General features: G+C 33.0%; 1 non-coding gene across 1 annotated transcript; it reads right to left on the bottom strand.

Moving 5' to 3' along the window:
- Window positions 1–11,142: 11,142 nt before the first annotated feature.
- LOC128282515 (small nucleolar RNA R71) lies at window positions 11,143–11,248 on the bottom strand. The gene has a single exon (XR_008272805.1). It is a non-coding gene; the product is annotated as a small nucleolar RNA R71 (small nucleolar RNA).
- Between the last annotated feature and the right edge of the window lie 305 nt (window positions 11,249–11,553).

Here is an 11,553-nt window from a genome sequence, read left to right as displayed (position 1 = left end):
ATTTCCATAATTAACCAAATATACATATAATTTATTAACAATCCCTAAATTCTTGAATTTTATAACTTAACACCATGCTAATTTAATTTATAGCATTAAACTCCTTGCAAGCTAATACTAACAAAACTCATAGTACAAAATATTTTAATTCCTCACTAAACCTAGTAATTCAATTCAAATTTCCAGCAAAAAGAACAATCCACCAAAATAGTCCCTAGACTTCACAAAATTAACAATTTAACCTCTAATTCTATCAAAACAACTTCAAGCAGTAAAGTTTTTCAAGAATGGCAACTTTCACAAAAGTCATAATTTCTCTAAATTTCCACATGAGTAACCTACTACAAAATTTTAAGGTTCCAAAAATATAAAATTTAATTGAAAATAATCAAATCATCCCAACAAAAATAAGCTTCAAAAATGGCACTTAAAGGCCGAATGATGCTAACTTTTTTTTTTCTCCCCAAATCGGCATGCGAGAGATGAAGCTTTAATTTTTGTTTCTCTTTCCTTTTCTTTCCCCCACTACTCTATTTGTTTCTTTTATTTTATTCCTACTTTCATATCATTTTCATTTTCTTATTATAACTTAACATATATTACATATATATATAATTCTCTCATAATTATCCACTAACCAAAACTCATCAAATTAATGGACTATTTATTTAAATAATCCTTTATTATAATCTCACTTTGAAATTTAATACTAATTACTAATTTATCTCCCATGAAGTTAATCATTGTACTTAATTAAACACTAATAATTAAAAATTATCAAACTATCATTCTACTCGTTTCTAAAATGACTATGTAAATATTAATCTTAATTTCATATACCATTTAATTCAAAACATTTAACTACTTATTTACACTTTTACACATTTTCCCCAAAACATTTACATCCTATACAATTTAATCCGTCATATCCACCAAGTTAATTCCACAATTAACACATAACCCACTATTGCCAAATACTTAACCCTTAATATACAGCGTGTATATGTATATCTTTAATTTATAATAAAATCCTTCTCATTTATAATTTACTCAATTAAATCCTTAATTTTTAAATGTAGTAAAAATTTACTCTATAAAATAACACAAATTCAACATCAAGCACCCAAACAAAACTCTTTCAAATAAAAGACTTCAAAATATGTCAATGACGTATTTTTTTTATACATTGATAATTTCACATAAATAAACAATTTAATCCACCATATTTTTAAAATTTTCCATAATAATCCTCAATGTGAAATTTCATGAATTGACTTTGCAAATCATCTCACTTCACTTCCAACTTTAAAAATCTACCATAATAATATTAAGAACTTAGATTTTCTACCATAGTAATTTCTATTAACTACAATAATTCCACAAATTTCAACATGGGTATGCTAGTTCATGATCCTAAGGTTCCAAAAATATAAATTATAAGCAAAATGATCATTAACATACCAACTAATTTGAGCTTCAAACTAAAACAACAATGGCCGAATATGCTTTCTCCTTTCCCCAAATCAACATGCACGAAAAATGAAACTTAAAACTCATTCCCTCTCTCCTTCGAGCTATTTGTTTCTTCTTTTTTTTATTCCTTAACAATATAAAATTATACAACCATCATAAGTAATTATTTATGTCTATTTTAATATAAATTCCTCATCATGGCCTGCCACTATAAACAAAAAGGAATATTTGACATGCAAATCCCTCATGTTAACATTTCATGCATTATTTGACACTTTACAAATTTACTTATCACACTTTCAAGTTTTATCACATGAGTCCTATCTTATAAATTTTACATACAAATGACAAAATCAAAGCATGAAACTTTCACACATGCATTTACACATATAATAAACATAGAATTTAACAGTTAATTATTTTTATGACTCGGTTTTGTGGTCCCAAAACCACTTTCCGACTAGGGTCAAATTAGGGATGTCACAATAAATGTTAAATGGTTGTTCGAATTATGCCTAACATATGGAATATACCAAGTAAAGATTATAAACAAGTATGCATGTAATGATATGCCATGTTGAATAATAGAGTTTGCTTAATTTGAATGCTTGAAATGGTTGGTATTTGGATGTGAGTTTAAGTGTAGGTCATTGGTGTGAATTTTGGGTTAGAAATGAAGCTAGAAATGGCTTTATTTTGTTCACACAAGCAAACACACGGACCTATGTCTAGATGGTGTGTGACATACAGCCTGGTACATAGGCATGTGGTTAGGCCGTGTGTCCCTGCAACTTTAATTTGAGAAATAGAATGCTCAGAATTGAGCACACGGGTAAAGACACGGGCGTGTGTCTCAGCTGTGTGTGCTATACGGCCTAGAGCACGGGCATGTGTCTTGGCCGTGTGAAACCTGCACCTAATTTTGAAGAACTTAATTAACCACACGGCCTAGTACACGGGCGTGTGGCCGGCCATGTGTACAAGTCAGAGAGTTACACGAGTTCAAACACAGCCTGCAGCACGGGTGTGTCCTAGGGTCACATGGGTATGTCCCTTGAACCATACTGTTATGTGAGCCCTGTAACTTAGGAAATTTTTTAAATGTCGCAGAAAATTCTTAGAGTTTTCGATTAAGTTTCGACTTGATTTTAATGTTCATATTGAACCTCGAGGGTCCATGTAAGAGAAGTTATGAATAATTTCGCAAGATGAATGGTGATTGATATAAATTATCTGTAGATGTTCTGAAAGTTCCAGTGATGCTCTGTAACTCTGTTCCGTCAACAGATATGGGTTAGGGGTGTTACAATTCAGAAATGTTTTTGTTTATGATATTTAGAAAATCCAATCAATTTTTGAATATAACTTTAAAAAGGTTTTCAAATTTGAAATAGGGATTGATTTGTAAAAGGGGCAAAATTCTATGTGTTTATAAAGTAGTTAAATGAAAACTTTAAAATCAATCTTTCCCTACCTACAAGTTTCACGTTATTTTTCTTCCCATTCAATTGCTTGCCGTCTATTACTCTCTCAAGTCTCTCTCATTCAATTTTCTTTTACAAACTTGATTCCTTTTGATTTCTATCATCACCTAAGCCATAAACCTTTATAAAATATCAAGAAAAACACCTAAAATCACCTTAGGTTTCTCCATTGTTTAAGCTGGGTTTTTCGGGTTTTTGATCAAAGGCTCGAGTAATCGTTATCTAAGGTAACGATTCAACTCATAAATAGCTTTAAATGTTATTTAGTCTTTAAAACTAAGATTTTAGCCATTAAATCGCATGTTTTAAATAAAAGCCCAAAATTGGGTCGTTAATGGTGGATTTCGGGATTTTAAGTAAAAACATGGTTTCAAAGTGTCTTTCAATGAGTTTTGACATGATTAGAAGGTTTTTAAACTTATTTTGAAGTTTCATTAAATAATTCTTGAGTTTTAATGAATTTTCGTTGAAATTGCCATGAATATGTCAAAAATTTTGATACCATAAATTGAGTGTTTTGCGTAGTTTAAAAGTTGAGAATTAGTCATAGGTGAATAATTAGATGAATGGAATTCATTTTAGGCAAAAAGAATAAGTATAGACTGAGATATTTGAATTTAAAGTTTGTTATGTTAAAGATTTTGATTACATGAGAACTTAGTTTAGGCATATGTTTTTGGTTGTTTGAGTTAAGTCCTTAACTAGTTCTTGAATGTGTTGTTGTGTGATTTATTGTGTTAAATCTTCGGATTCATTAAGACCATCTACGAGTTAAGGAAAGGGTAATTTGGGCTTTCGGTATTTTGGCGAAAGCATATTGGTGAGTGTTTAGAATAATTGCTTGTGGACATGATTCAATGCATTATTTGAGAATTTAGTTGTAGCCTAAACCCCTACTCTAAATTCTGAGTGTAAGCTTTCTCATGCTCATGAATAACTTATGTATTATGTACTTGTGTTATAGTGAAAATGTGAATTGAGATGATATGCCATTACATGTGTTATGTGTTCATGATTACCGTTGTGGAGGCGTATATGTGACAGCCTTAAAATGACCCTAGTCGAAATGTGGTTTCGGGACCACAAAATCGAGGCATAAAAATAATTTAATATTTATTTTATTGCCTATAATGTGTGTTAACCCATGTGTGACATTTTTTATGCTTTGATTTAGAGTTATAAATATGAATTTCACTAGAAAGGACCTAGTAGTAAACTTTGAAAGTATGATGGGAAATGTGTGATGACTAATTAAAGCATGCATGCAAAACAATGGACTTGCATGTCAAATCCCCCAATAGCTAGTGGCCGGCCATGACAAGGAATTATGGGCAAAAATCATGTCATGAAACATGTTTGGTAAGTGGGTTATGTTGGAATAAATAAAATAAGGAGTATGGAATAAAAAAAATGTGTGTGTGTGAAGGCTTCTCCCTCCCCATTGCCGTGTAGGTAGGAAAGAAAACAAAAATTTTGTTCATCCATTTTCACTCTCTTTTTGGCCGAAAATACTAAAGATAAGGAGGGAGTTTTGCTTCATACTTGGTTTGGAAGAGGATTAGGAAGAGGTTGGCTATACTTGCATCAAGATTAAGGTATGTTTGAGGTTGTGCCATGAGATTCATGCATGTTTTTAGTTGCTAGCTTGATGTTCTTGTTAGCCCATGGTTCAAATCTTTGTTATGTCATGGGAATGAAATTCGGCCAAAGTGAATATGGTGTTAATGCCATTGCATGCTAAATATCAAGCTTGATAATGATACATGTGATGGAGGATTGAGGATTCTTAGATTTTCTTTTAGCATTTTTTGAATGAGATACTAAGTTCTTTGTTTTACCATGACCAAATTGAAATGGTATGGTGTTGTGGTATTCGCCATGTTATATCCATAAGTATGATTCATGCATGTTGCATGGTAAGTAAGATTTAAGCTTTGGATATGTGTATATATTTGGATATAAGCCACTTGAGAATTCGGCTCTAGCATATATATATGTATATATGTTCGCACAAGATGTATTGGTATGACATATATGCTATTTCAAGGTGTATATTTGCTTGTGATGATGTCTCGATTATGAAGTAAATGAGAGATGTGCAATGAGTTACGATATGTAATGCGTTAGTAGTAAAATGTATGCTGTTTTTGTGTGGTATTAAGTGTATAATTGGCCTCAAATTGGACATGTATATTCGGCCACATGAGGGGAAATTGGTGTGCATGCATTCGGTTAGAGGCAAGCATATTGATGCCTATTCTTGGCTTAGAAAATTGACTAAGAGGAATATTAACTAATGTGTTGAGTTCGATTCATGATTTCGTACATATGCGACTTTGATGCCTAATGAGTATATATATTGGCTAAGTATCTTGAATTCCTCTTTCGATGCTCACATGATAAAACCAATTTATTTGTTAAATTAAGCTCAAGAGCAAAGGGGAGCTAAATCCGATAAGGGGAAGGAAAAAGTCATGGAATAGCCGTCGAAATCGTTCGACCACGTCCGAGGTAAGTTCTTGAGCAATAGAGCTTAAATTCGAATTGATTAGATCATGTTTAAAGCAAATTAAAATCATGCTCTTTGTGTGTGGCTATTGAGCCGAAATTACAAATGTGATAAGTGACTTGTGTCTGAATTTTGCTAATGAAAATGAAATGTGAATGTGTTATGGTTTATTGATAAATGTACATGGTTATTCAATGATATCCGGGCTAAGTCCCAAGGCTTTGTGCTAAGTGACTAAATCCGGACTAAGATCCGACGGCATACGTGCGAGTTACTAAATCCGGACTAAGATCCGAAGGCTTTCGAGCAAGCTACTAAATCCGGGTTGAGTCCCAAAGGCATTCGTATGCGAAGTTATCAGAATCGGCTATGTCCCAAGGCATTTGAATGTGTAGCCATATCCGGTTAAACTCAAGATACGTGATTCAAGAATGAATGAACCTGCTGTAAAATTTCAGCTAATACGCTTGAAAATTCCAGCAACGAGGTATGTTCGTATGTGCTTTGGAATAGTTGATTCCTTGAATAATATTCGCTCAATCGAGAAATGAGCTTTGGCATTTGGCTAAGATGAACCCTTATGTATGAATATAGGGGTTGGAATGTGAAATAAGTATGATATTGAGAATTTGTGCATATGAAATTATCCGTTAGCTATATGAATGTTATGCTTTTGTTGTGCTGGAATCCTTGCTCTAACTCACTAAGCATAAATTGCTTACTCCGTTTCTCTGCTTTCTCTGTCTATAGATTTTGGCTCGTCACCATCGGACTCGGGATTTCTGGAAGTCAAGTCTCCCACACTATCAAAGTCCCTTTCGGTATATATTTTGGTTGGATTTTGAAATGGCATGTATAGGACTACCCTTTTGTTGCGTTTTAAGTACTTTTGTGATGTATGTGTGTACGACCATGCGAAAATGGCTCGTAAAAGTGGAGTATGGCATTAGACCATTTGTGCTTATGTATATATGTATGGTTTTATGATGTTACTATGGACTGAATGGAAGTGTGAGCAAATGATCAGCCATTGGAAATGGCTAAAAATGATTATATGTGGACCTATGTATGACAAAACTTTAGTTGGTCCATAGAAACCACGAAATAGGTAAGGTTTACCTGAAAAACAGATGCTGACAGCAGCAGTGGTGTGGATTTGAAAAATCACTAAAAATTGTAGGAATGGAATTAAATAGTGAATAAATTATGTAAATGAACCTTGATGAATCTACTTTCATATGGAAGAAACAAAACGGTCATATGAATTATATGTTAAGAAATATTAAAGTTCTCGTGAAACAGGGCCAGAACGGTTTCTGGATCCCCTGTTCCGACTTTAGAAATTCATTGTAAATTAACCAGAGATAATTAGGAGTCATGCCATATATGTATAGATTCCTCTCTGAGTCTAGTTTCTATAGAAATAAACGGCATCAGCATTGAAGCCCTGTACAGGGAGATATCCAATTCGTAACGCACGAAGGTCAGTGTAGTCGATCCCTGCAACAGGGGAGACTTTAACTAATAAACTGTACTAATTGGCCTGACCAAAAATTCTAGAAAAAAAATATGTTGATGGACTTATGAGTCTAGTTTCAGGGAAAAATTACGAAACTGATTTTCGAGCTTTGAAACTCAAGATATGATTTTTAAGGCGACAGTGACACAGTAACCAGCTTGTCTGGAAATTTTTTTTATGGACTGTGAAAATAATTAAGTTAAGTCTGTGTGCACCTTGTGTTCGACTCCGGTAACGGGCTCGGGTACGGGGTGTTACAGTATATGTGGGCATATCATACATGCTAAGTGATAATGATTATAATGTGCTAACGATGCATATATGCAGTGATAGTGAGCTGAAAATTGGTAAGTAATATGTGTGTTTAATAACAAATATTTTGGCCTTGTGATTCTTGAGACTGTTGGATATAGTTGGCATGTCATAGGATTGTTAGTGCTCACTTATATGTTATATGATTTGGATATTAAGGCCTAGGACATGTTTGGAGAGATAAAGGAATGTGAGCTAAGCTCCATTCAACAAGACATGTTTGGTGTGTTGGAGAATGTTAGCTTATTGCTTCACTTTTGGGACATGTTTGACTCTATGAGTCTATGTGGTGTGTTGGAGATCCGTGTATCCGATGAGTGGTGGTAGTGCCCACTTTTATGTTTCATAGCTCAAGTGCCAAATTATCTATAAATATGATTGTGTGTATTGTGATGTATGCATGAATATGTATGTATTGACTTTGTAAATAAACTATTGATTATGCATGAAAAGTAAAATATGTCAACTACGTTGAGGCTGCTATAATTATGCTACTTAAATGTTTCACTAATACTTGATGAATTGTTTGCATGGTAGTTGTTCTAGGCATTCACTAAGCTTGTTAAGCTCACCCATTCCCTTTTTAAACCATTGCAGATTAGTCGTGTGCCGGTGTGAGCGGTATGGTTTCTAGGGGTTATCCAAGCAAGTCCATTCCGTTTTTCGTAGGTGTTATTGTTAACTGTTTACGTTTTGGGAATAAGGCAATGTGATAAACTTTTATTGGTAATTGTCATGATGTTTTTGGATGCTTCCATAGTCTATTCATTCTTAGGATTATGAGATTTGTTTCATACTATGTTGATTATTACTTGGGCCTAATTTTGATGTTTAAAACAGTTGATATGGACGATTTGATATTTATTCGGTATAGTAATGGATGCATGATGAATAGATTTGGTGTTGGAATGGTCAGTATGCTTATATTTGTTGTATTTTTTAGGTTTGAAATAGAAGTAATGATATTCGTGTGTTAAAAATGGTACCTCTATGATTTTGAAATGTGTAGGAAGTCAGAATCGTAAATTAGTATCGATACCATATCACGAGTATCGATACTCTAGGTAATTTTTACCGATATTTTTGAAAAGTACCGATATTTTCTTGAGTTTTGATTTTAGGCTATAAACAAAATGCTAATTTGGTATTGATTTTTCATATGGTATCGATATCGTGTAAGGAAAATATTGATACTTATATGCCAATATTGATACCTACATACTTGATTGAAAAATATAGCTAATTGTAAACTCGAAATTATATAGGGTTTTTCTTTATGTTTTTACCACCTTTTTACTTATTTTTTATGTTTATCTCGAGTAATTATTATTGAAATAAGTGAATTTTACTTCATTAGTAATTTTAGACATGAAAGTAGAAAGTATGTGAAATTATGCTTAATTACATGATTTTCGGGCATATTTTATATTAATTCATGTTAATTTATTAATGTGTGTATTTTTCACTATATAGGTAGGTTATGGAGACATGATGTAAATAAATAAAAGGTGGCCATGTAGAATTTATCCATATGGAAAGTAAGACCATGTAATTTGGGAATAGAGATTGACTACTTTACCCATTAAAGAAAGGTGATAAAAAGATGGACATGTCTTCTAAGTTTTGGACTGAAGAATTGTCTAACAAGAGGAATTAAAAGCCCAGTTTTGGCACTTGATATTGGCTGCCCAAAAAGTGTTTTTGAGATATTTAAATGAAGGTCCTTGATGTTAGAAAACAATCAAAATTTAGCCCAACAATTTAGATGTTGAAACCGCCCAGTACATAGCCATCTTTAGCTTGAAATTCAATATTCAAAATGAAGACTTGGTCATCTCTTTTCCTTGATACATGGTTGGGTACATGAGAGAGGGAAGGAAGGTAACTTTAAACTATTTTTAGTAAACTCAAACCTTACTCCTCACCTATAAATACCTTGCCATCCCTCAGTTCTAAATCATCTTTCATTCCTCATTTCCTCTACATTTCTCTCTTAGTTCTCTCAAATCCTTCTCCCTTTTTCCCTTACATAGCCATCCATTCCTTCTGCCTTTTTTAGTCTTAAAAGATTTGTCAAAAACACTCTTTAGCCGGTTACCTTCTAAACCCTTAGTAAAAGAAGCTTCAATTAGAACGGAGGAGCGCTTTAGTCAGAATAGATCCAAAAGGCTGCTGAACTGAGCAGAGTAAAGCACCTTAGTTAGAATAGATCCAGAAGGTTACTAAACTGAGTCAGTTAGAATAGATCCAAAAGGTTGTTGAACTGAATAGAGTTTACTCTTTCCTCTTGTTATGTATTCTAAACATGTTTGCTTTGAGTTTTATGCTTTTGACATCAACTATGATGTTTTAAATTTTATTTGCTGGGATAATTATATTAAGTTAATGAGATTTATTTAATTCATGTTAACATGTTTTGTGCCTCAGTCGATTATATTTTCAATTAATATCATGCTACATTTCTTTCATACATGATTAAGTGCACTCAGATTAGCTGAGCGATCCTAACAAGACGACGACTAGTAGATGCATAATTGAAAAGTGCAATGCTTAATTTAGGTCATTAAACCTAACTAAGTTAAGGTTTGTAATATCCTTACTTAGCTCTATTATCTTGCATTGTTTTTAGATTATTTATGTAATTAAACTGTTGCAAACATAAATGTCCCTATGACCTTGCATAAATGCTTAAAAACCCTTAGTCTAATATGATTAGTAAAATGCATATTTAACTAAGTAAAAAATTCGAGAGGACTTAATTTGGTTTCCAAACTTATAAGAGATCGAGTTGCCATGGAAATAATACCGAACATGTTAGCATGATGAAATTAAATTGAATTAATTAATATAATTATCCTAGCTCATTTAAAGTTGATTGGTTTTTTATTGCTAAAGCCCTCATTCGTACATTTAGGTAAAATTGCATTTAGATTAGAAATTGCATAGGGATCATTCTTTGCATTTAATTTAATTTCATCTAAGCATCACAATCCTAAAATTGTTGAGTTTTATTTTACATCAAATTGTTAATTATAATGTTTCAATTAAATTGATTAAGCTATTACAGTCTTGCGGAGACAATAACTCATTTTTACTTAGTTATTACTTGAACGACTACGTACGCTTGTGTAAAATACATTACAACCCATTATAAGTTTTTGGCATCGTTGCCGGGGATTGTTGCCTTAATCATTTTCTTTGTGAAATTATTTTTACAATTTGTTTTTTTTTATTTTAACCCTATTAATTTGTCTTTTATTCTTTATTTTTGTGATTTATTTTTAGGTGTTTTATGAGTATAGATCGAATCATTGATCTATTACTCGTGGACCTTGAAATTGAGTGGACTTTTAGACAAAGAAGATGTGAGATATCTACTCAAAGACAAGCTGAAATGGAACTTGGAAATCAAAATGATGGACAAGGTAATAGAGTCAATTAAGTGCACAACCCAATCCTTATTGCTGATGAGAGGGATCGTTCCATAAGACAATACGCTGTGCCACTCTTCAATGAGTTAAATCCAGGAATTAGGAGGCCGGATATCAAGGGACCCCAATTCGAATTAAAACCAATGATGTTTCAAATACTCCAAACAGTACGAGAGTTTAGTGGTATGCCCATGGAAGATCCACACTTACACCTGCAATTATTCATGAAGGTAAGTGATTTATTCAAGATAGCCAGTGTAACTAAAGACACACTGAGGTTGAAACTGTTTCCATACTCATTGCGAGATCTAGTATGAGCATGGTTGAATTGATTGCCATCAAGTTCAGTACCTACTTAGCAAGAATTAGCAGAAAGGTTTTTGGTAAAATATTTTCCACCAAGTAAGAACGCAAAGTTGCAAAATGAGATAACAACTTTTCAACAATTGGATGATTTGTCTTTGTATGACGCTTGGGAACGATTCCAGGAACTACTTTGTTAGTGTCCTCATCATGGGATTCCTCATTGTATCAAATTGGAGACATTTTATAACAGTCTTAATGCACATACAAGATTAATGGTGGATGCTTTTGCGAATGGTGCGATTTTGTCCAAGTATTATAACGGGCTTATGAAATCATTGAAAGGACCGCAAGTAATAATTACCAATGGCCGACAAGTCGATCAAGTTTAGGAAGACATGTAGTTGGAGTGCATGAAGTGGACACACTGACCTCACTCTCTACTCAAGTATCTTCTATTTCCTCTATGTTAAAATAGTTTACCACTAATGGTTTGAACAATTTTGTAGTTCAATCACTGAG

This window comes from Gossypium arboreum, chromosome 1 (assembly GCF_025698485.1).
Source record: "Gossypium arboreum isolate Shixiya-1 chromosome 1, ASM2569848v2, whole genome shotgun sequence".
NCBI lineage: Eukaryota > Viridiplantae > Streptophyta > Magnoliopsida > Malvales > Malvaceae > Gossypium > Gossypium arboreum.
This window is presented reverse-complemented; position numbering and strand designations above follow the sequence as displayed.